General features: G+C 36.2%; 1 protein-coding gene across 6 annotated transcripts in view; it reads right to left on the bottom strand.

The window, feature by feature from the left end:
* Positions 1–19,477, bottom strand: part of LOC126763450 (tyramine/octopamine receptor) — a 36,402-nt gene extending 16,925 nt beyond the window's left edge. Inside the window, exons 1-2 of one of the 6 annotated variants that reach the window (XM_050480974.1) lie at positions 18,862–19,477; positions 7,008–7,313 (exon numbers count right to left, since the gene is read on the bottom strand). The gene's annotated coding sequence lies outside the window, so the exon portion shown is untranslated. Of the gene's footprint in view, positions 1–7,007; positions 7,402–18,861 lie in introns of all 6 variants that reach the window. The other 5 variants (XM_050480971.1, XM_050480972.1, XM_050480973.1 and 2 more) reach the window with 5 other exon arrangements.
* Between the last annotated feature and the right edge of the window lie 5,419 nt (positions 19,478–24,896).

The raw sequence follows: 24,896 nt of genomic DNA, 5'->3' as shown, positions 1-24,896 counted from the left end.
TGTTCACATAACTTGTTTGTAAGTCCTAAAACTAAAAGAGTCAGATATAGGGTTATATATACCAAAGTGATCAGGGTGGCGAGTAGAGTTGAAATCCGGATGTCTGTCTGTCCGTCTGTCTGTCCGTCCGTCCGTGCAAGCTGTAACTGAGTAAAAATTGAGATATCATGATGAAACTTGGTACACGTATTTCTTGGCTCCATAGGAAGGTTAAGTTCGAAGATGGGCAAAATCGGCCCAAAATGGCGAAAACCGAAAACCTATAAAATGTCATAACTAAGCCATAAATAAAGATATTAAAGTGAAATTTGGCACAAAGAATCACATTAAGGAGGGGCATATTCGGACGTTTTGTACATATCTCGGAAACTACTATAGCTATGTCAACCAAATTCTTTAGAGTCGTTTCCTTCAGGCATTTCCATATACAGTTCCAAAATGGAAGAAATCGGATAATAACCTCGCCCACCTCCCATACAAAGGTTATGTTGAAAATCACTAAAAGTGCGTTAACCGACTAACAAAAAACGTCAGAAACACTAAATTTTACGGAAGAAATGGCAGAAGGAAGCTGCACCCAGGTTTTTTTTTTTAAATTCAAAATGGGCGTGGCGTCGCCCACTTATAGACCAAAAACCATATATCGGGAAGCTTAACACCCTGATGACATGTAAAAAATATGGGTGAAATCGGTTCACAACCACGCCTTCTTCCAATATAACGCTATTTTGAATTCCATCTGATGTCTTCTCTGTATAATATATACATTAGGAACCAATGATGATAGCGGAATAAAACTTTACACAAATATGGTATTTGAAAAATATGTACATAAATGACTGATAATGAAATCTCGATTATCACTTTATCGTGCGAGAGTATAAAATGTTCGGTGACACCCGAACTTAGCCCTTCCTTACTTGTTATTTTTGGATTACGAACGAAAACATTTTTTGTATAGTACTTAATGTCATTATCTGTTCTACAGCTATGCTAAATATACAATATTTTTTTATTTTGACACACATCAATATGTGACCCGGTTATTGGTTTCTTCTGTTTTCTCTGCGACTAAAATTAATAAATCACCGATTTCAGACATAAGTACATATGCATATGTATGTATGTGAATGTATATACCTTGAGATAAATTTTTTAGTATTTTTAGTGTTCAACAAACACATTTTGTTAAGAAATCGTTCCAAATTTCGCTGTATGCAGTGAAATAATTTATGTGTATTTGTTATGTGAGTAAAAATTTTTTACGCTTCGGACTTAAGGGATCCCGGTGGTCTAAACCCCTCAAATTAAGAGTGTTTTCTGGATTTTTTTTAAGGTTTAAAAAAGAGCAATCAATTTAAAATTTTTACAGTTTATTTATACACTTATGAAAAGTACAAGAATATTTTTTGTTAAATAAAAAAATTTTTTAACAATATTAAAAATAGCGCGTCCAAAAAAAGCTATCTTAAAAGATGACTCCCGGTGCCGTTATTGATTTTGACTCTTATGAACATCTAGAACATAAAAACCAAATAAATTATTAATCAGTAGTAGTGCAGCTATCGCTGGGACTACAACCAAAAAAAATTTAAAATTAAAAAAATTTCGCGCTTTTGAAGTTCAGATTCTGAAAACAGCCATTTCTGGACCAGTTTTAGATCAAAAAAAAATCGAAGTTCTTAAAATTAAAATTTGATCGTAGTACCAGTGATAGATATTGATCTTATAAGCTCCATATTAAAATTTCAAGTGATTCGGATGGATAGTTTTTTTTTTCATCAACGGCACGTCGAAAAAAGTAGTTTTGAGATAAATGAGTTTAAAGTATCCATTCATCGAGCCCCTCGATCGCGCGCTACCTGCTAAAACGGCTGTAGAAGCTAAAAAAAAAACACAATCATACTTGCCCGAAATCATATCAAAAATTACTTTCAAAATGTTCATATGTATTCCTTCAAAAGTTTCAACTTGTTGCTAAAAATTTTTATCCAAGTCATATTTAAAATTCAATCTAAGTTTGAGTTTGAGACAAAGTTAGATACTACTATGATCAAATTGAAAGGTGAATTTTCAATTTATACTTCGCGTGTTTTTCGAATCGGTAAATTTTTTTCTGTTAGTGACATCTATGGTCTCTGAGAGCACTCGTCAACAACTCGGTATAAGGGAACTGTGGGACGGCATTTCAAATTCCTTACGTACAGCTGCAACCGAAGCTATTGGTTTTCCGAAAGTGCAGAAGAACAGCTGGTACGACGAGGAGTGCCGTGTCGCAGCGGAGAAAAAACAGGTTGCCTATCTCGCAACGTTACGATCGACCACAACACGTGCGGGATGGGATAGATACCGAGAGTTGAAAAGGGAAGCGAGACGCATTTGTAGACAGAAAAAGAAAGAGTCTGAAATGCGTGAGTACGAAGAGCTTGATAAGTTGGCCGACAGGGGTAATGCTCGAAAATTCTACGAAAAAATGCGGCGGCTTGCAGAAGGTTTCAAGACCGGAGCATACTCTTGTAGAATCCCCAAAGGTGATCTAGTCACTGATGCCCAGAGCATACTTAAATTATGGAGGGAACACCTCTCCAGCCTGCTGAAAGGCAGTGAACGCACAACACCAGGAGAAGGCGAACCCGATTCCCCAATCGGTGACGATGGAGCAGACGTTCCATTGCCCGACCATGAAGAAGTTCGAATAGCAATTGCCCGCCTGAAGAACAACAAAGCGGCAGGGGCCGATGGATTGCCGGCCGAGCTATTCAAACACGGCGGCGAAGAACTGATAAGGAGCATGTATCAGCTTCTTTGTAAAATATGGTCGGACGAATGCATGCCCAACGATTGGAATTTAAGTGTGCTCTGCCCAATCCACAAAAAGGGGGACCCCACAACCTGCGCCAACTACCGTGGGATAAGCCTCCTCAACAACGCGTATAAGGTTCTATCGAGCGTATTGTGTGAAAGATTAAAGTCCACCGTCAACAAACTGATTGGACCTTATCAGTGTGACTTTAGACCTGGCAAATCAACAACTGACCAGATATTCACCAAGGAGAATCGACACACACCACCTCTTCGTCGATTTCAAAGCTGCTTTCGACAGCACGAAAAGGAGCTGCCTTTATGCCGCGATGTCTGAATTTGGTATCCCCGCAAAACTAATACGGCTGTGTAAACTGACGTTGAGTAACACCAAAAGCTCCGTCAGGATCGGGAAGGATCTCTCCGAGCCGTTCGATACCAAACGAGGTTTCAGACAAGGCGACTCCCTATCGTGCAACTTCTTCAACCTGCTTCTGGAGAAAATAGTTCGAGCTGCAGAACTAAATAGAGAAGGTACCATCTTCTATAAGAGTGTACAGCTGCTGGCGTATGCCGATGATATTGATATCATCGGCCTCAACACCCGCGCCGTTAGTTCTGCTTTCTCCAGGCTGGACAAGGAAGCAAAACAAATGGGTCTGGCAGTGAACGAGGGCAAGACGAAATATCTCCTGTCATCAAACAAACAGTCGTCGCACTCGCGACTTGGCTCTCACGTCACTGTTGACAGTCATAACTTTGAAGTTGTAGATAATTTCGTCTATCTTGGAACCAGCATTAACACCACCAACAATGTCAGCCTGGAAATCCAACGCAGGATTGCTCATAATTCCCGTCCTGCTATATGGTGCAGAGGCTTGGGCGATGACAACAACCGATGAGTCGACGTTACGAGTTTTCGAGAGAAAAATTCTGCGAAAAATTTATGGTCCTTTGCGCATTGGCCACGGCGAATATCGCATTCGATGGAACGATGAGCTGTACGAGATATATGACGACATTGACATAGTGCAGCGAATTAAAAGACAGCGGCTACACTGGCTAGGTCATGTTGTCCGGATAGACGAAAACAATCCAGCTCTGAAAGTATTCGACGCAGTACCCGCCGGGAAAAGCAGATGAAGAGGAAGACCTCCACTCCGTTGGAAGGACCAAGTGGAGAAGGACCTGGCTTCGCTTGGAATATCCAATTGGCGCCACGTAGCGAAAAGAAGAAACGACTGGCGCGCTGTTGTTAACTCGGCTATAATCGCGTAAGCGGTGTCTACGCCAATTAAGAAGAAGAAGACATCTATGGTAAATTTGATGTCAAAATATTTATTAGTATTTGAGATACACGTCGTTTTGTAATGCTCTAAGTGAATTGAATTTATTGAACAAAGAAGTGCGATAATGCACCATCTCATACTTCATTAGCTATTCGTGATCATTTCGCCAAAAACTCAACAAATGTCGTTCCGCAACCACTGTATTAGCTTGATTTGGTCCTGTGTGACTTCTGGTTGTTCAGCAAACTCAAAAGACCACTTCGAGGACACCGTTTTAACTCAATTGAGGATATAAAAGCTGAATCGAAGAAGGCTCTTATGACCACCAGGACGGAGGATTTTTCCAAGTACTATGATGACTGGAAAATTCGTTTTGATAAGTGTATTGCAGCCGGAGGGGATTACTTTGAAAGAGATGAATTGGACAAAATTCACCTTTCAATTTGATCACAGTAGTACAAATGCTAATAATCGTAGACCAAAATATATCAATAAATATGGATCCAATCTGTGAGGATGTCAGGGAAAGTGAGAGAACATCTTTCTCTGGTAATAATAAATCGTGATAACAAAAATGGATAAAATCCGATTGAAAGAAAACTTAGTGTACGTATATCAGTATTATAAGTACACTAAATTTTCTATTATACTTTCTTAGTATAGTTTAGTGCTGAAAATTTGTGAAATCGGTCTACGAATTACTCAAGTTGCTAAATACTGCATATAACTGCATATAAATTAAACAGGACTTTCTGAATCTAGCGCCCCCTGGTGGCGCCATCTATATGTCGACTGGTGCGTTAGAATCTGCTATCTTTAGCGATTGTCCAGTTCATGACAATCCATATATTGGAAGTGAAGTTATTGCGTTTTAAGTGTCAGTATATTTGTGTTATCGGTTCGAAAATGAGCCTTGAACAAAGAGCCAACATTAAATTTTGTACCCAAAATTTAGGCTAGTAGCAACGCCCTCTCTTATAAAACGACAAAACTTATGGAACAATCTGGTACTATACAACAATATACTCTGTTTAATAGTATAATATAGTATTAGTTATATAGGGGTTTGGCCAAGTTTTCGCTCAAATTTATCTATTTTAGGCACTAAAATACACTGTTATGAATAAAACACGCTCCCTTATTTTCATTGAGATAACTCACATATTGGCCGATATATGCGGTACAAAGTCACCCCGAAGTTCAAAAATCTTTATAATAGGTATAATGGGGGCCTTTTTTGACATACAGGCATACCATTATAAGAGAAGGATTATCCCTTAATTTCAGTTATATATACCATACACACATTGACCGACATTTTCGATCAAAAGTCAACTATAGGTACCGGGGTATAAATATTCGGTACAGAGGGGCTCGAATAGTTTTTATTGGATTTAAACAATTTTTTGTCATAAAGTGACACACACTAGAGACATTATTCGTGCAAAGTTGTGTCCCGTTATATTAACATCATATTGATTTGTGTATTGGAAACTGAAGGAATCAAGTGGACTCTAAAATTGTGTTATATGGGAAGTAGGCGTTGTTGTTGTCCGATTTCGTCCATTTTCATAATATTACAAAAGAATATTAAAGGAATGCTACGTGCTAAATTTTTTTGCAATCGGTTGCAAGTGTCCCGAGATATGGGGTTTCACCAAAAAGTGAGCGGTGCCACACCCATCTTCCAATTTTGACACCGACTCTTATAAAACTCTTTCATACCATCTTGGTGGTAAAATTTAATGTCATGTAATTTAATAAGCCGGGTTATCCTCCGATTTCGTCCATACTCTGTAGCAACTGGTTGCAAGAGTATGAAAATGAAAGCTTCAAAAATTGCGCATAATGGCTGTTTCTGGGCGATTATTTCTTGGATGGGATAAAATCGGATAATAGCCACGAATGGTGCGGAGGCATGAACAATGACATCATCTGATGAGTCGGTGATGTTTTCCGGACGGAGAATACTCTAGCTTTGAAGGTTTTCGATTCAATACCAGCCAGTGGAAGTAGAGGAAGTCCTCTTCTCCGTTGTTGAGATCAGGTGGAGAAAGAACTTGCACTTGGCATATCGAATTGGCGGCAAATAGGCAGGCGCGTTGTTGTTAACTTGACTATAACCGCGTAAGCGGTGTCTACGTCAGTAAAGAAGAGAAGTCTATGACCTATAATAAAGGTTAAAAAGATACTAAATATTATTGCAATTCCTTCACGGTATTTCTTTTAACTTTCTGTTGACTAGATACAATATATCAATATAATTGACTTGGAAGACAAAGAATGTCCTCCGGATACATTCATAAACAAAGACATTGGATGTCATGGGAAGACTTTCGACAATAACTTATCAAATTCAAGCAAGCGATTGCCTGAAAATGCTCAAAATTGGCGACTAGACACGCGGGAATAATTTTGACTCCTGAGAACGCTTGGATTCATGTTGCAAGACTCTTTAAAAACGATTTCGGAAAATTTGCCCAATTTATCTTATATATGACTATAATTTATGCCGGTGGATGCAGAACGCCCTCACTGGAACACGGTTTATTTCAGAACAAGTTATCAAAAATTGGCTTGATTCATTCTTCGCCTCCAAGCCAAAGCAGTTCTTTCAGGAAGAAATCCACAAATTGCCAGAAAGATGTGGAAATTATCTATGTTCAGCAGGGCAATACTTTAAAAATATTCGTTTTTCTTAAATAAAGGTTCAAATTAAATAACAAAAAAACAGAAATATAGTTATAGACCCAACGACTTTATTCTCTAGGGGATCCTGTATAAATAAAATAAAACAATACTACTGTTATTTACAAACTCGGAAGCAGTGCTGGAAACACAAAATAAAGTCACAAAAATTGAGAAAGCTTACAAAATGGAAATAAAGTTGAGAAAGTAAAAGTAAATGGATCTCACCTGTTAAGCCATCCTTCTGCTGTCCTTCGACATTTTCTGGTGATGCGTATACTTTTATTTACTATTTGTATGTTGCTGGCAACAAACATTCGCATGGGCGTATGATGACACCCAAATGTGTTTCGTACGCACACACGTACTTATGTATGCATTTAGTTACTAGGCGGAGTTTTGCCTCGACAGTGACAATCGCTAGTATATTCGTTGTCGTGGAGTTAAGGTTTTGTTTATTCGCTCTCTCAACTTTGGCGTGCATGAATTATTCAGTATTTGCATTTTTGTAAACTCATTGAATTATTCCTGCAACTACAACGATAACTGTAGTGTTTTTATTCAAATGTGGCGCCCGCTGTTATCACCAAATTCACAAGCATATGTCAGTTTATAATGTGCGCTTTGTATTGTCATGTACGTGAATTAATGTATTCATACATACATACATATCTACATATGTACATATATATAAATATCTTCAGAGTTGTGGAAAAGTGGATCAGCATTTCACTCGTAATTGCTCAGAGCTCGTTTCGGCACATGCACTTATGCATAACCAGAAACGTACACGTGCATATCTACTATACAGTGAGCCACAAAATCTTCGTTAGAAATAATATTTTTACGTTTTATTACGAGTATTTTAATGAGAATTTTGCGATACTGTTCGAATTTTGCGCAACACGTGTGGTTGCTAGTTTCATGCTGTACTTATATTTAGAGTTTACGGTGCTTGAAAGCTTTTGACTGAGACTTGTGTATGTGTTGCGTGCATTCAGTTCACTTTTCCCGATTGTGGGGACCAGTTTAAGTTCTAGTTTCTTAAAATTTTATGTTGCTGAGTCAGATTAAGTAATTTATAACACACATATCCATTTTTTAAATGAATTATTAATGGAACATTGAACACGGTTGAAACGCTTAATATTCTCGGGAGCCGTAGAAAATGCGGTAGCTAAGAAATGCACTTAGTATGTTAATGTCTGCAACGAAACGAAACTATTACCTGTAGAAGAAGACTTAAGGGGTTAGGGGTAGTCAGAATTTTCAAAAAAATATTTTTTTTTGCATTTTCGTTAAGTGTAATATCTTAAAAATATTCTCTGAAATTTTCGCGTTGATCCGATAGTTAGTTTTTGAGTTATTCGACAAATAACAAAGAGAGCTCGGGTACTTCAAAGCGCTAGTGTGAAACTTTGAACGCGTTTCCATTTTGTTAATTTTGAAAAAAAAAATATCCTTCGATCAGGCCCGAGTTTATCTATTTATAAAACAATTTTTTTTTGTCCGATTGATTTTAGATGAATCTCCAAAGTCTTATGGTTGCGACCGCAAGTACCTTTTTTTGGAACTGGGTCAACACAAACAACTATAACTTTGGAAATTAATTTTTTTTTTTGAAATTTTCTTGACTTCAAGTCAACACATATTACTACTTTTGTAAAATAACACGATTTAATAGCAAAAAAAATACTGAAAATTCTCATTTTTTCGTGCCTCTGGCTACCCCTAACTCCTTAAAGAAACAACATCCTAATTGGTATGTTGAACAATAGAAGCTGGTTAAATGATCCACTGAGACCAATAAAAAATAAATCGTTTGGAATCTGATGAGAGAGTGTGGTTTTGGTACGGCAAAAATGTTCGCGCAAAGTTGAACAAACGTGAAAATTTGGTGATGGCTCTTTTATGCTACATACTTGTATATTATCAGGGCAACAAACTGGGACTTTTCATATTAAATTCTAATGGTTCTTATCAACCGACTCCAGAAAAATCAAGCGACTCTCTTCATGCCAGATAATGATCCTAAACATAAGACAAAAATAACACTGAAATGGCTCCAGGGCAAGAAAATTGCATATATAAATTGCCCGACACAGTAGCTTGAACTAAATGTCATTTCAAATCAATATATGTGACCTGGTCTACGGAAAGGGGGATTAATTGTCAAAAAAAAAGGAGACCAATTAATGAGATAACGAGAAACAGTTTGTTTAACAGCTTTTCCCAGAAAACTAGTTTTCGCACGTTAGCTTCCTTTTCGTAGACCAGGTCACACATAGTGAAGAATTGTTATGCGAAACTCGGTCCCTCAAAACGTTGAAAAACTATGGGTGCTTTAATTGAAATTATGCCTCAGATGATGAGTCTTATTATTAAAGCTAAGGACGGGCATATTAAGGACTAAAAGTGAAAAGCGGATATATAGTATATGTTTATTAAAGTATTTTTTAGCTCGGTTAGCTAAAATATATAAATTATTTTATGTTTTTGCTAATATTATTTCGTAATTTCCTGTTAAAAATGAAATAAATATAAACGAAAAGTAAAATCTACGTTTATATGAACAATTTTGTGCATCACTGTACGTGTGTTTCTGATGTCTATTTCGATGTCAGCACGCCTCAACAGCCATCGATCGAAACCGCTGTTGTGGCCGCATTCTCCCCCCGCTCTACTTTATCCGATTCGAGTTTTTGCTCGGCAATGTCAGGGTGAACTATAATTAATGCGTCAATGCAAATGGAAATAAGGAACAAATTCAGTCACGCACATCCAAACTCAATTCCGACTCGAAGATTCATGTGGATATTTGCTCTGTGTGTGGACAAGCATATGTGCGTGAGGATTGGATAAAATTCAGCAGTATCCAATAACTACGCTTCAACAGACCGAATGAGATTCACATTCGAATATACCTAATCTTACATTATATGCATATGTATGTATGTACGTAATTGCACTTCCAAACTTTCCAACACAAATGTATATACATATATGGTACACATATAAATCGAATCAAATTAAGATCTGTTCTCAACATGAGTGTTAAGGTGACAGTATGCAGAATATAATGATAGATGACTAAAGTTCCAATATAATAAATTTTCCACTCTCACAATATTTTGCTACAGAGTGTAACAATTGTGCTCAGCTAGAAGTTATTGTAACACCTAAAGCTAATCGAGATAGATATAGATTTATAGATATATAAATGATCTGGATGACCAGACGTGTTGAAATTCGAGTGACTGTCTGTTCGTCCGTGCAGCCTGTACCTTGAATAAAACTTAAGATAACTCAATGAAGCCGAGTGCACGTGTTCTTTGAAACCAGCAGAAGATCAGCACCGAAGATGGATGGAAGCAGACAAATGTCACGCCTACAAAATTGCAGTAACCGAAAAATTATAAAATGCTTCAACCGCGCCACACATTAAGATATGATATAATTTGGTATGGTGAATTGCAGTAGTGAGGTCATCTTTGGATTGAACTTTTTTAAAAAGTGGGCGTTACCGTGTCCCCTAAACATACTTCAAATCTTACAAACCACTACTGTTATATCAACGAAATTATGCCAGGACAAATATTTTCGTTGCTTCCTCTTACAGTGTGAAAATAAGTGAAATCGGATAATACCACTTTCTATGTAATGGTTAAGTTGAAAATTATTTAAAGTACAATAACTGACAAAATAAATTAAGGGTATATCACAATACAAAAATGACCGAATTCGCACCACTAGTTTTCTAGGCCTCATATACCGAATATGAGGACCCCAGTATCTATGTCTGAACTTTTACCGTAAATATTGGTAAATTTGTAAATTCTTGTATTAAAATTTGGAGAGAATCTTTTTATGATAACAGCATGCACTTGTATCAAAAAATTAGTAAAAACAGGTCAATACTACCCTTTAGCCTCTATAAACCTTATGTACTTTATATCTTATACATATGTTATGCAATATTTATGTGACGTATCTTGGTGGAACTCAATGAGCATCTTTGTCTGGTCTGATAAGTCGTAATGGCGAAAATTGACAAAATCGGTTCAATACCCGTAATGCCAAATATTATTGCCATCAGTTCAGACGGCGGCTTGAGGAGGTCAATATAGTGATTTCCGTCTGAAACTTATTTAGTTTATGACCTAAAAAACACATGAGCTAATAAGATACCAAATATCATTCAATAATATACATACATATGTTGAAACATACTTTAATATAAACTTCTGCAATAGCCGAAAATATTTCCCCACCTTTGATCTTTGCAAGTTCTGTTATTTTAAACAAATATCTAAAGTTGGCGAAGAAAACTATATTTAAATTAGTTGGGAATATATATAATTCACGCAATTATGAAGACATAAGAACAATGAAGATATAAAAACAAAACTAGTCTTCTTAATATGTATTAACTCTGAACCGGAATAGTGGCAATTCGTCCATACCTCCATTAGTCTTCTTGTTGATTTTTTACTTACATATTGCCCCACTGCAATATTTCTTCGTAAATAATTGAGGTATCTTAAGGATATGAAAATTGCAGTGAGGCTGCTTGCCATTTATTCTAACACATTTCAAGGTTCTATAATTATCTGCTGCTCCCAAATTTTGCTTTCTCTTATTTGATTTCCTTCGTTTATAAGTATGTGCTCCTGAGCTGTGGGCCCAATACACTTTTATCAACGTCTATTCCAATCTTCGAAAGTAAATTTCCGATATTGCCGGACTCAAACTTGTAAAAAGTCTTACTATTTTTGCCCACATTAGTATAATAATTTAAAGAAAACCAAAACTACAATTATTAAGATCTTGATAATATTGAGACTGCAATACCATTATAAATGCACATATGCTTTCTTTTCCAATGACCTATCTATTTTTATATTCTAACTGTTATAAAGTTGAGTTCATTGGATTACTTCTGTGCAAAATAACAAAATATTATAGTATCGTATTCTGAATACATATCTACGTATTTCATAAACCGATTATACTTCCAACATTGCCATTGTTATGTGTAATGGTCAGACCTTTTGCATTTTTCTTGTTTTTCATCACATTATTGCGAAACTTTTTATACCCTGAACAGGGTATATTAAGTTTGTCACGAAGTTTGTCACGAAGTTTGTAACACCCAGAAGGAAGCGTCGGAGACCCTATAAAGTATATATATAAATGATCAGTATGTCGAGCTGAGTCGATTTATCCATGTCCGTCTGTCTCTCTGTCCGTCTGTATATATACGAACTAGTTCCTCAGTTTTTAAGATATCGTTTTGAAATTTTGTAAACGTCATTTTCTCTTCAAGAAGCTGCTCATTTGTCGGAACGGCCGATATCGGACCACTATAACATATAGCTGCAATACAAACTGAATGATCGGAATCAAGTTCTTGTATGGAAAACTTTCACATTTGACGTGGTATCTTCACGAAATTTAACATGGATTATTGCTTAAGGTAACAATATAATCTCCAAAAATCTTTTTCAGATCGGATTACTATAGCTTATAGCTTTCATACAAACTGAACACACAGTTACTAACAGATAAGCACCTATGAAGGGTATTTAGCTTCGCTGCAACTTTGCTTTTTGATTTTTGATTTGTACACTGGAAAGCGAAGTAGGTGTGGTTGTAGTCCGATTTCGCTCATTTTCGCACTGTAATGAAGAAATGTCAGGATAATTATTACCTACTAAATTTAGTTTCGTTGGTCGGTTAGGTCCTGAAGCCAGTTGTCTTATTTTGATCCCGGCTCCTATAAAGCCTACTCTTACCCTCACTTGCTTTAGTTATTAATTTAACGTACGGAACGGAACCGTTATATGGAAAATAAGCGGGGTTATCACCCGATTTCATCCCTTTTTACAGTGTCGCAGTTTCTACCGCAATCCGCTGTGCCAAATCACAGTTGTATATCTTAATTTAGTACTTAGTTATGTCACCTTATAGGTTTTCGTTCAATGGCGTTCTGTGGGCGTGGCAGTGGTGCAATAACGCCCATCTAGGAGCTCATTCCCCTTTTTTGAACACGTATAGTTTTATAATATCTAAATTTTTACTAAATTTATCGTTGCACAGGTGGACACACGGACACCCGGATGGACTGACAGACGAACAGTTCCTTGGAATTCAACTCGTCTCGTCAACCTGTCCATTAATACATAGCCCTATATCCAACTCCATCTTGAGCTGACACAAACAACTGTTACGTGAACAAAACTATTATACTCTGTAGTAACATGTAAGTATAAAATCTGCAGCAAAAATCGTTTGCAAATTTCATCGAAAAATACAATTCCATTTATAAAATATTAAATTGCGAATTATATAGAAGGACATTTTTCTTGCGTTAAAAGCAATCAACAAAGAGAGGCCAATACCATTTTCCCTGTCCAACGTTTTGCCTTATAGTATTGTTGAAAAACCAGAGCAAAGCTTGTTGTGAAAAGCAAAGCGCACCCAAAAAAAAGCTGTGCTTGTTGCTAAGCACAGACAAATTGTAGCCGAAAACAGATGCAGTTTCTTTAATGTCTCTTCCTCTCTTTCTGGACACTTTGTGTAACATATTTGGTGCCATAATTTCTTTACTGTTTAATATTAGCGTTTTAGTTAACAAGCTATTATGATTCTAATTACTTAAGAATATTAACATTGTCATATCTATCGCGGAGCGATAAATTCCAAAATTAGAAATAAAATAAATTTAAGTGAATTAGCTGAAGTGAGCTAAATGCTACAACAAAATACTATAAAAGGAAACTTTAGTAGGCAAATGGTTTTGTAGCCTTTCTGAAAAGTGCTTTAAAATTGATGGAAAATATAATTTTTGCAGCTTGTGACAAATAGGTAAAATTTAAATTACGCCAATTTTAATTTTTTAATTTTAGTTTACGAATTTCAATAATTGTTAACGAAAATATTTGTTTGCAGTAAGCCTAATTGTTATATTAAATGTGTGTCCTAATGTCTGTATTACTTTTGATTCCTTGCGAAAAAATTTCAATTGCCGCAGCAAATTGCTACTGCACTTCACAGATGGTCAAAAGCATCCAACAACAACAACTATAAAAATGCGCCAGTTTCTAGCCATACGTCCAGCAATTTGTCCGTCAATGCCAAAAACGAATTTAAAATTGATTTATATACAGCGTTGGCTGCGGGAAATATAGCATTGAATGTGCTTAGCAAAGCTACATTTAATACTTACAAAAATACATACTTAGGGCAACTAATCACAGACGAAAGTACTCTCAGAAGAGCTACAGCAATAAATGTTGTCAACAGTTAATTCGAAAAATTCGCGACAGTATCAAAAACCAAAGAAACGGACAAACAAGGGAGATATGTCGCGAATTTAACTGTCAGCACATTGAGCAAAAATTATTATTCATGTTCTTTTGATTTGTCGGGATTTTATATAAACTCATTTCGAGAGATTTGTGGCAATCATAACTCTCTTGGAATCGAATGTTTTATTTGTACACATCCTTTTTCATTTGACGAGATATCTTCACGAAATTCGACTATTGAAAACAAATGGATTATTGTCTAAGACAATGGTGCAATCTCTAAAGAAATTCTTCAGGTCGGAACACTACCATACGAAGAAATCACTGCTATACAAGCTGAACGAACAGAATTCATATATACAAGTATATAAGGACAATTTTGTATTTATGTAGGGTATTATAAATTCAGTGCAATCGAAGTCAATGAATCGTTCTTTCTGGTTTTTATTAGTTTTTGATCTGTTTAATATGAGTAATGTTTTGTAATTTATTTGCATGGTTGTATTTCATGAAAATGTGCAAAAAAATATAATTTACGCATATTGTGTGGTACAAAAAAATATCCGAAATTTTCATGATCACTTTTTGGGATGTCCTTCAGCTTCTTCTGCGAATTTTGTATTATCTTTTCGATCGACATAAAATGGATTCTCTGAAGTGGCATTTTCCGTTTGGGGAACAAGAAAAACTCACAAGGAGCCAAATCTGGTGAATACGGTGGTTGATCGATGGTATTCACTGCGTTTTTGGCTTTAAATTTGGTCATAATCGTGACTCGGTGCAATGGTGCATTATGACCATGTAATATCAATGAATTGTTCTTCCACAATTCCGGCTGTTGTCGAAGGATGTTTTCACACTACGTCTCAATATGGCCTAATGGAGTCCTTATTAACCGTCAGTCCCTCCGGAACAAACCACGAATATTGAAAACAAGAAAAAATTTAACTTCGGCTGCACCGAAGCTAATATACCCTTCACAGGTGCAGGTGTACTAAGAGAAGTAACTATTTGTTCAGTTCATACGGTAGCTATATGCTATAGTCAACCGATCTGAACAATTTTTTCGGAGATTATATTATTACCTTAAGTAGTAATCCATGTCAAATTTCGTGAGGATACCACGTCAAATTCGAAAGTTTTCCATACAAGCCCTTGATTCCGATCGCCATACCTATATGCTATAGTCAGCCGATCTAAACAATATTACATTATTTCTATGAGCAATAACTCATACCAAATTTCGTGAGGATATATCGTCAAATGCAAAAGTTTTCCATACAAGAACATTTTTCCGATCGTTCAGTTTGTATGGCAGCTATATTCTATAGTAAACCGATCTGAACAATTTCTTCGCATATTACATTATTATCTTAAAAAACAACATGTGCCAACTTTTGTGACGATACATTGTTAAATGTGAAGTGAGTGGTCCGATATCGGCAGTTCTGACAAATGAGCAGCTTCTTGAAGAGAAAATGACGTTTGCAAAATTTCAAAACCATATCTTAAAAATTGAGCGACTAGTTCGTATATATACAGACAGACGGACGGACAGACAGACAGACATGGCTAAATCGACTCAGCTCAACATACTGATCATTTATATATACATATACTTTATAGGGTCTCCGACGCTTCCTTCTGGGTGTTACAAACTTCGTGACAAACTTAATATAGCCTGTTTAGGGTATAAAAAGCAATGAGTGCCACCTTGATTTTTTAGCGGATTTGGCGTGGGTTTTTTGGTTCCGGCTTGCTTTCTTCCCTCCATTCCGATGATTGTTGACTTATTTGCATGTCAAATTCATAAACCCATGCCTCATCGGCAGTTATTATGCTCTCCATGAATTTGGGATCTGAATTTTCATCAGTTGAAGAAGTCGAAGGTCGTCCCGAAAGTGACATGTCTTTAGCAAACCTCTTTAATGGTTTTGCACGACCCGTAGGCTTGTGTTTTTGACAAAACTGAATCACCGAAAGCCTTTTCAGACATTCGCAACTATTTCGCGCACAAAATTTGATTAGTAATACAAAACTGGATGCAAATTCTTTGTTCGATATTTTTATCCATTGTAAGAATTGCAACGCACTGCTGAGGTGTACCGACTTAAGCAGCTGCTGTAAACAAACTGGTTAACAGATCGCGCACATATGTATTTGTAAGTATGCCAAATTGATTGACAGTCCTACCAACTTAGCTAAATATATATATATTTTTTTTGTAAATATCATTTACGCGGGAAATTTAATAACAATTTCCGGGTGCGTTTTTGTCTTAATGCATGCATATCGTTTTCAACGCCATTTTCAATGAAACGTATTTTGATGTCATCAGAATTTACATATCCTAACTCTAGAAAAATATGCAAATATGCTAAATACATGGTCGAGTTATGAAGTAAACAAATAAACAAGTCATCACACGCTCACTGGTCGGAGAAATATCCACCATTGCGATTTATTAATCTGTCGAAAATATTTTTGTCAGTAGCGCAATGGATGTACAAGGATGATTTTTTTTGCTCTCTTTATTAATTTATTTGAGTTTTTCTGACAATAAATGCTTGGATATTATTTCGGATTGGTCATTTATATTTCTATCAATATCGAACAACATACGACTATCAGTTTGATTTTGAGAACGAAAAACTTGTGTCAATATTTCATATTGAATCACAAAAACATTAATTTTGGGTTGTTTTGCTTCCGGTCCTTTGCCATAAATTAATGAAATGTTTTCATCCAAGTATACGCTTTTAATGGAATGCGAGTTTATTTTTTAATAAATCCTTACACCATTCAACCAACCCTCACACATTTATGTATTTCCACAAAGTTTCTGCGAAGTTCTCGTTTGTCTGCTGTAACCTTATCCGATTACGAAAAAATTGTGTTAACTTATTGTTTTCAAATTTGAAACGAAATAACATCCTCACTTTCAATTTATAATCAGATCGAATTATACCAAATATCATATCCTTGGCTTGACGAAACTGGAAAATTATTTTTAATTATTCGGATGAATAGAATACAAACAGTTTCTATTGGAGATTGTAAGATAATTTAGTTTTATTTATTTTAAAGGATTTTCATTTAAATTATTCAGCTGCACCGAAGCTAATTATGCCCTTCACAGGTCAGTTTGTATGATAGCTATATGATTTCGATCGATCAGTTTGCATGGCAGCTATATGCTATAGAGGTCCGACATAAATTTTTTCGGCAGATCCTTTTGACTTAGGTTCGTGTCGAATTTCGTGTAGATATGTGATGGTTAAGTTTATATATTAACTCTATGCTATAGTGAACCGATATCAGCAGTTGCGACATATGAGCAGCTTCTTGAGGAGACAAGGAGTGTGCAAAATTTCATATCGAAATTTAAAAAAACTGAAGAACTACTTCGCGTATATACAGACAGACGAACTCAGTTCATACTGCTGATCATTTATTTATATAATTTATAGGATTTCCGAGTTTCCTTCTGGGTCTTACAAACATCGTGGAAAATTTAATACACCCGTTCATGTTATTATAACTGTTTACAATGACTTAGGAAAATTGTGTTCGGACTCAATTGATAACTATTAGCAATACGAAGGCTGCTATATATATTCTGGCCTAGGGCAACACTAAGTGTTGCCAGGTGCAATCTGACATTTCCATTGGAAAGTTTCATTTTTTAGCATAACATCACTCAGAACGTTTTGTCATTTAATAGTGAATTGTTTTATTTACAGGGAATTAAAAAATTCATCTCGGCCAAAAAATGGAATTAACTCGTGAACATTTTCGTGCGATTATTTTTCACAACTTTCGACGTGGATTATCACGACAAGAGTGCATCGATGAACTAAAATCTTTGTATGGCTATGAAGCACCATCCTTTAGCACTGAGAAAAACTGGTACAACGAATTCAATCGGGGCCGACGCTCGCTCAAAGACGAATTCCGTGAAGGTCGTCCAAAAACAGCCGTTGTGCCAGAAAACATCGATGCCGTACGTGAACTGATAATGCAAGACCGTCATGTAACATACCTTCAGATAGAGGCATGCCTATGCATTTCTCCCACCAGCATACATTCGATATTGCATGAACACCTGGCCGTAAAAAAAGATTTGTTCTCGTTGGATCCCGCACAATTTGACAATCGCTCAAAAAAAGGCTCGTGTGGATTGGTGTAAAGAAATGCTGAAAAAATTCGATCGCGGTGCTTCAAAAGACGTTTATAAAATCGTCACAGGTGACAAATCATGGATCTATGCGTATGAGCCCGAAACAAAACAGCAATCGACAAAAAAACCAAAAAAATTAAAAAAAAAACATTTTCGTTGATAAATATGCCTATTTACATTATTAGGCCAGAAATATATATAGTTGTAGCCACTAATCTCAGCACGTTTAAAAAATGATTTCCCTTTAATAAATCTATTTTTTACGGATTAAAAATTAAAATTTTTGTAATATTATTTTGAAATTCGATCGATTCTGAATTTCTTATTACATCAATTCAATTAAAATTTGTTATATTTACTTATGACATGTGCCGATAAACTTTATGCATGCCAAAGTATGTATAAATATACATAAATTAATTATGTTAATTATGTATATGCACTTAAATGACTTTAAGATAAATATACATACATACATATGTATATACATATACATATAACCGTGATAATAAACATCTACACAGCGCTGTAATCAATACGGCAATTTGTCTTGCTTAATCTACGTTGGTTTCTAATGGTAGTGTCAACAAACCATAACCACTCCCAGTACACGCTCGCACTAAATTATTCGTGGCCAAACATCGCCGACGGCCATATTGTGGTAGAAACAAGGCAACTTTTCAGAAGTGCTTGACGCGGGCACTTTTCTCAACAAACATAAATAAAAAATCAAAACATTTTGATTTTGACACTGTTAATCGATTTTTGCCGATTTTTTGCTTTTAAAACGTAAATTAATCAAATTTATGCGCAACATTAAAGGACAATACACAAAGAAAACTTTATCAATAAAGCACTTGAAGGGCGTTTAATGCCATACAATCGTACTACAATCACTTTTGCGACGACAATCAAATTCGTTTAGGCATCTACTATTCACTAACACTTAGTGGGGCAACTAACCAACCATCGTGCACTTTCACACAAGCTCGCTGACTTTAGTTCCTTAAACAGTGAGATGCAGCCAACTCCTTTCGCACTGAGCACTTATTTGCACACTCAAGGTTTTCACGTTCACTGCACTTCGCCGCCAGTTACTGATAACGTGTCATCTTAATTTGTCCGAGCTGACAACACACACACAACTATAATTTTAGGAGTAATTTTCCGTAGGGCAATTTACAAGCGAAGCCGGTCTGCCAGCGTCAACGCTAAAGGGACTACTAATGGCGATGCTGTCTGTCATCTTGCCTGATGTCTTTCTTCTATCTCCTTGGGTTGCTCTTTCACTCAGCAAGGTAGAAAAGGAGCAGGTGCAGCAGAGCATGCGCGCTCTTTATCTGATTGTAGGTAAAGCAGTTCTACGAAATTAAATTCCATGCTCTTCTAACTCTTAAAAGTTAATATATTTCTGAACTAGTGTTGTATTTAAATATCAAAAGTTTGTAATGTGTGAACTAATTTCTATTTTAGTTTACCAAAGCATAAATTTTTCTCTTTCGCTTGGTACATCACTCATAAATTCTCTCTTCTGGCGCTTTTTTTTGTTCTCGTCTATCTGTTGATTCTTGATACGAAGTCGTACCTGGGTGACTCTGCGTATAAGCAATGGGGAGTGACTGTTAGTGCCAATTTGTCATCAACTGTTCCAAAATTAAAATATACACACATATATACACTTGTATGTATAGTATATACATACGTATGTAAAAAATATTCATTCACGTCGGATGTGAGAGATATGTGTTTATATTTTTTAATTTGCATGCCACACACCATCGTCAATGCTTTATGATAACTGTACAATGGAAAAGCTATTGTGTTTATTAAACTCACACAAATGAATCCTTACAATAGCGATGTGAATTGTGAGCGTAATGGGCTTTTCAGGAAGAATATAATTCCTTTTGTGTTTGTGTGTAAAAGGCATGTTCAAGGGTAAATGCTTGACAGTGAAGCACTGTCTTTGCAACATCCGAACATTTGACCGAAAATTGCGGAAAGTATTGCAGCATAATTATAACGTGATTGACCTTCCAGCAATAGTCTGCTACAACATTAGTTAAACATAGATTTAAATATGAATCAAAAAATACTTTTTTATATATTTTAATTGAATTTAATTTTCAGGAAGTAATTAAGGCATTAAGGTAAATTTGTATGGAAATATATTTTTCTTGATTTTGATCGGTCTGTTTGAATGACGGCTATGTGCTATAGTGATCCAACAGAAATACACAGTTAACTTTTTGCATAATTCACAAGAAGAATCGAATATGGAAGTAAGTGATGTCTTATTAACGACCGATACAAGAAGAGGTACTCTTTTCAATAGCCCTGTTTTTGAAGATCAAGTGTGAGTCGTTTCGCGTTAACGTTTACAAATCGTTCCACTTTATTACGGAAAATTCACGTTCTGTAAAGAATGTATTTCGCGCCTTTCGCTCAACTTATGGTCAACATAATCAGCCTACTGAGCGTATTATTCGCAACATCACCCATCTTGAGATCCAGCATTCATAATTGGATAATATTCGACCGAATAAACCACGTCCAGTACACAGTTAAGAAAGTATGGCAGCCGTAGCTGAGAGTGTACACGAAGAGCGTGGAGAGTCGACTTTCGGGCCATTCACAGCAACTCGGACTGACTTATGGGACGACTTGGCGCAGTTTACGTCGAGATCTTAAATTGAAAGCGTACAAAATACAAATTTTGCAAGAACTGAAGTCGCTCGACCTTCCCAAGCGACATCGCTTCGATCTATGAACTCTTGAAAAGTTTCAAGATGAACCGACGTTTTCGAGCAAAATTTTGTTCAGCGATGAGGCTTATATCTGGCTTTATGGGTATGTAAACAAGCAAAATTGCCACATTTGAGACGAAGAGCAACCTGAAGAGATTCAAGAGCTGACATTTCATCCAGAAACAACAACAATTTAGTGTGGTTTGTAGGCCGATGGAGTCATCGGTCTATAATTCTTTAAAAATGATGTCGGTGAGAACGTAACCGTCAATGGCGAACGTTATCGCGCCATGATAACCGAGTATTTGATGTCTAAAATTGAATCTCAGGTTCAACAAGACAATGGCACGTTCTACATATAGTATCAATCTACGGATTCAATGAGAGAACACTTCGGTGAGTAGACAATTTCACGTGTTGGGCCTGTCATCTGCCCACCAAGATTATGTAATATCACACGGTTAGACTTTTTCCTGTGGCGATATGTAAAGTCTAAAGTCTATACGGACAATCTCGCTTCATTCGCCAGTTATCAGAATTGCTTGAACGAGTCATCGATAAATTGGAATCAACGGATGGACCATCCGAGACATACCCTCGGTAAACATTTGAAAGAGATAATCTTCAAAAAATATAGGCGAAAGAATGTTCTTTCGAATGATAATAAACATTCCCATTTTCATTAAAAAAGTGGGAAACTTCGAATTGGATCACCCTTTTAATTGAAGAACTATTGCAAATACAAATACTTAAGGTTTAATCAATCAAAGTCAAAGCAATCAACCAAGTAATTTAAAGGGCAGCTTATAATTAATTTAATCGCAATATCTGGCGTTCACAAAAGAAAATGAAAATGGTCAAGTTGACTGTTTTCTGGATGACAACAACCTTTCCCTCAACTGACAAGTTTGCTTTCAGATATATAGAAGTAACTACTTCATAAAATTATAATTCGCCTTACTTTATATTTCTTAAAGCTTTATACATACATTTAGTATTTACTTCTTAGTATATATGATATTTCAGCATGTAAACAAATGTGTGATTTTTGTTAAAATCAACAAATGCTACTATTTAAAAAGGCTCAATATCAAAAGGCTTGATACAATTATACTACAAATGAGTAAATACTCGTTTATTGATATAATATAATATAATATGATATATACGTATATGTGGACATAAATATTTGAATTAATGGATTATTCGAACATTACTGCCAATAAATGTACGAATCAATTAAACACACTAATGCGCTAGGCCACAAGCGCTGATTACACGAGTACAAATAAAGTAACTGGATTGGTCGAAGTTCCTAGAGTTCAACGAGCAGTTAACTCAATATGAAGCTGTAAAAGTGAACAATCGCAATTCTGTATTGTTTCACAAGCCCATGTAAATCCATATTTATATATCTTTTTGTATAGCAAATTTTATTTTATTTCATATTAGGTTGTCAAATATCTCCCTTCTGCTTTTTTGCTCTTTATTCAAGGCTTTATAAAAAGTGTTAGAGTGATCGGATTTACTTCAAATATGCTCCGTTTCGTTCGATAATCTGTTTCCATGAGACGGTAACTTCATAATACCCCCCCTCCTTATTTGCGAAGAGCTCGGACAGCCACTTTTTATAAGCCACCAACAACGGCGTTCGCCATGGACAGGAACAGGTGGTAATCACTTGGCGCTATGTCCGGGCTATATGGTGGATGCGATAAAACCTCCCATCCGAGCTCCTGTAGCTTCTGACGAGTCATCAACGAAGTGTGTGGCCTAACGTTGTACTGGTGGAACAATACACCCTTTCTGTTGACCAATTCTGGACGCTTCTAGTCGATCGCATGATTCAAGCGGTCCAGTTGTTCGCAGTAAATGGTAAAATTAGGCATCTGGCCATATGGGAGCAGCACATAGTGGATTATTCCCTTCCAATCCCACCAAATACACAGCAAAACCTTCCTGGCCGTCAATCCCGGGTTGGCCACTGTTTGAGACGATTCATCGGCCTTCGACCACGACTGTTTTCGCTCGATATTGTCGTATGTGATCCATTTTTCGTCGCCAGTCATCATCCGCTTCACAAATGGGTCGAGTTCGCTTCGTTTCAGCAACATATCACAGGCGTTGATTCGGTCCAGAAGGTTTTTTTGCGTCAAATCATGCGGCACCCAAACATCAAGCTTTTTTGTGTATGCAGCCTTCTGCTGATGGTTTAATATGGTTTGGTGACTAACTCCTATCTTCTGAGCGATGTCAGGAGATGCCACATGCCGGTCTACCTCGATGTTTTCCATGATTTGATCGGTATTCGTCGTCACAGGTCTTCCGCCGGCTGGCTTATCCATCGTGTCGTTTTCACCCACTCTGAATCGTCGAAACCATTCCACCGCAGTTCGAAGTGATAGCGTACCATTCCCCAAAACACCATTTATCTCACGAAACGTTTCTCTAGCGGATTAGCCTTTAACGAAGGAAAACTTTAAAATAGCGCTAATTTCGGCGTTAGTGAACTCCATGTTTACACGTCTATAACTGTTGAACGCAATATCCAAACTAATCATGCATAGCGTCGTTTTGTAGGTTATGTTAAGACCTATTAAAGATATATAGTATTACTAGATATGAGCTCTGTAGCGCTTCATACATAGCCCCGAAATTCAAAAGATAAAAAGGCGGAAGGGAGATATTTGACAACCTAATATAATTAATAACTATGAACTCAGCCACGCATATGCGACGTCAGGTGATCTTGGCGATCAGTGGATCTCTTGTTTTCAAATTGAAGCAATAACCGGTCTGGCTGTATGCTCCATCTTGCTGGAAATTTGTTTGTGGATATGTCTTAGGCTTAATTCTGGGTAAAAAAACTTATTATTTTTGGCAAAACTCCAGCAGAATACGCAAATCTATAGGGTTTAACCGGTGTTCAAAAATGAACATTGCATTGGGGCCAAGGAATGCCACTTAATACCTATTATAAACACATATACAGTCCACTAATGCTATTAAATGTCTACATTCAAATATATTGAACATACGAACATACATACATAAACACTTGAAAACCGGCTTGTTATTTGAAAACAGGTTTAAGTCATCATGGATTATCCTTTGTAATGACCATTTGCTAACTCCAAGTTGCGCCGCTCAACAGCGAGTTAAAACTTTTGGATTTGCCTGAATTGACGATGCAACATCCGCGATTGTTTCTTGAACACTAACAAACGAATCTCGATGATGCGGTTTTCTTGCGGTACTTCCAAATTCGGCAAACTTGTTTACCAACCTTATAATGGTCCATGTACTCAGGAAGTGGTGTCAAAATGACGGTTACCACTGCAAAAGCATCATCTATTTGAATTATCCCATGCAATCAAATTTAATATAATATCAAAAAAAAATAATAACCTGTTTATCTTCTATCAAATAAAAAAAAAAAAGGACAATGAGCTGTTCGATTAAAAAATTAAGTGTCACCTACTATAACCAGTTAATCCGGATTAACGCTGCCGTCTGTCAAGGCTATGCTACAAAAATATTAATACAATCATTAAAAAAAAATAACCTTTTAAATAAAAAAGTAAGTCGATTACACGCACAGAATTAAAGATATACTATATAAATACACATTATAATATTTTTAGATAATAAATGATATTATTCTGTATAAAAAAACTTCAAATCTATAAACATTATAAGTTGTAAAAAATATTTCTATGCACACACATACCATTTTTGTATACCAAAACGGCAACGACTGACATAAAAAGGAAGATGATAAACTTGAATTTAATATGCCAAGCATGTGGTTTAAATTTTTTTCTTTTCTGATAATTCGATGATCCACTTACAGAAAGCAAACATTTTTTGTAATATGAGT

This window comes from Bactrocera neohumeralis, chromosome 6, assembly GCF_024586455.1.
Source record: "Bactrocera neohumeralis isolate Rockhampton chromosome 6, APGP_CSIRO_Bneo_wtdbg2-racon-allhic-juicebox.fasta_v2, whole genome shotgun sequence".
In the NCBI taxonomy this organism is placed as follows: Eukaryota; Metazoa; Arthropoda; class Insecta; order Diptera; family Tephritidae; genus Bactrocera; species Bactrocera neohumeralis.
Note: the sequence above shows the minus strand (reverse complement) of the source record. Positions and strands in the feature narration are given on the sequence as shown.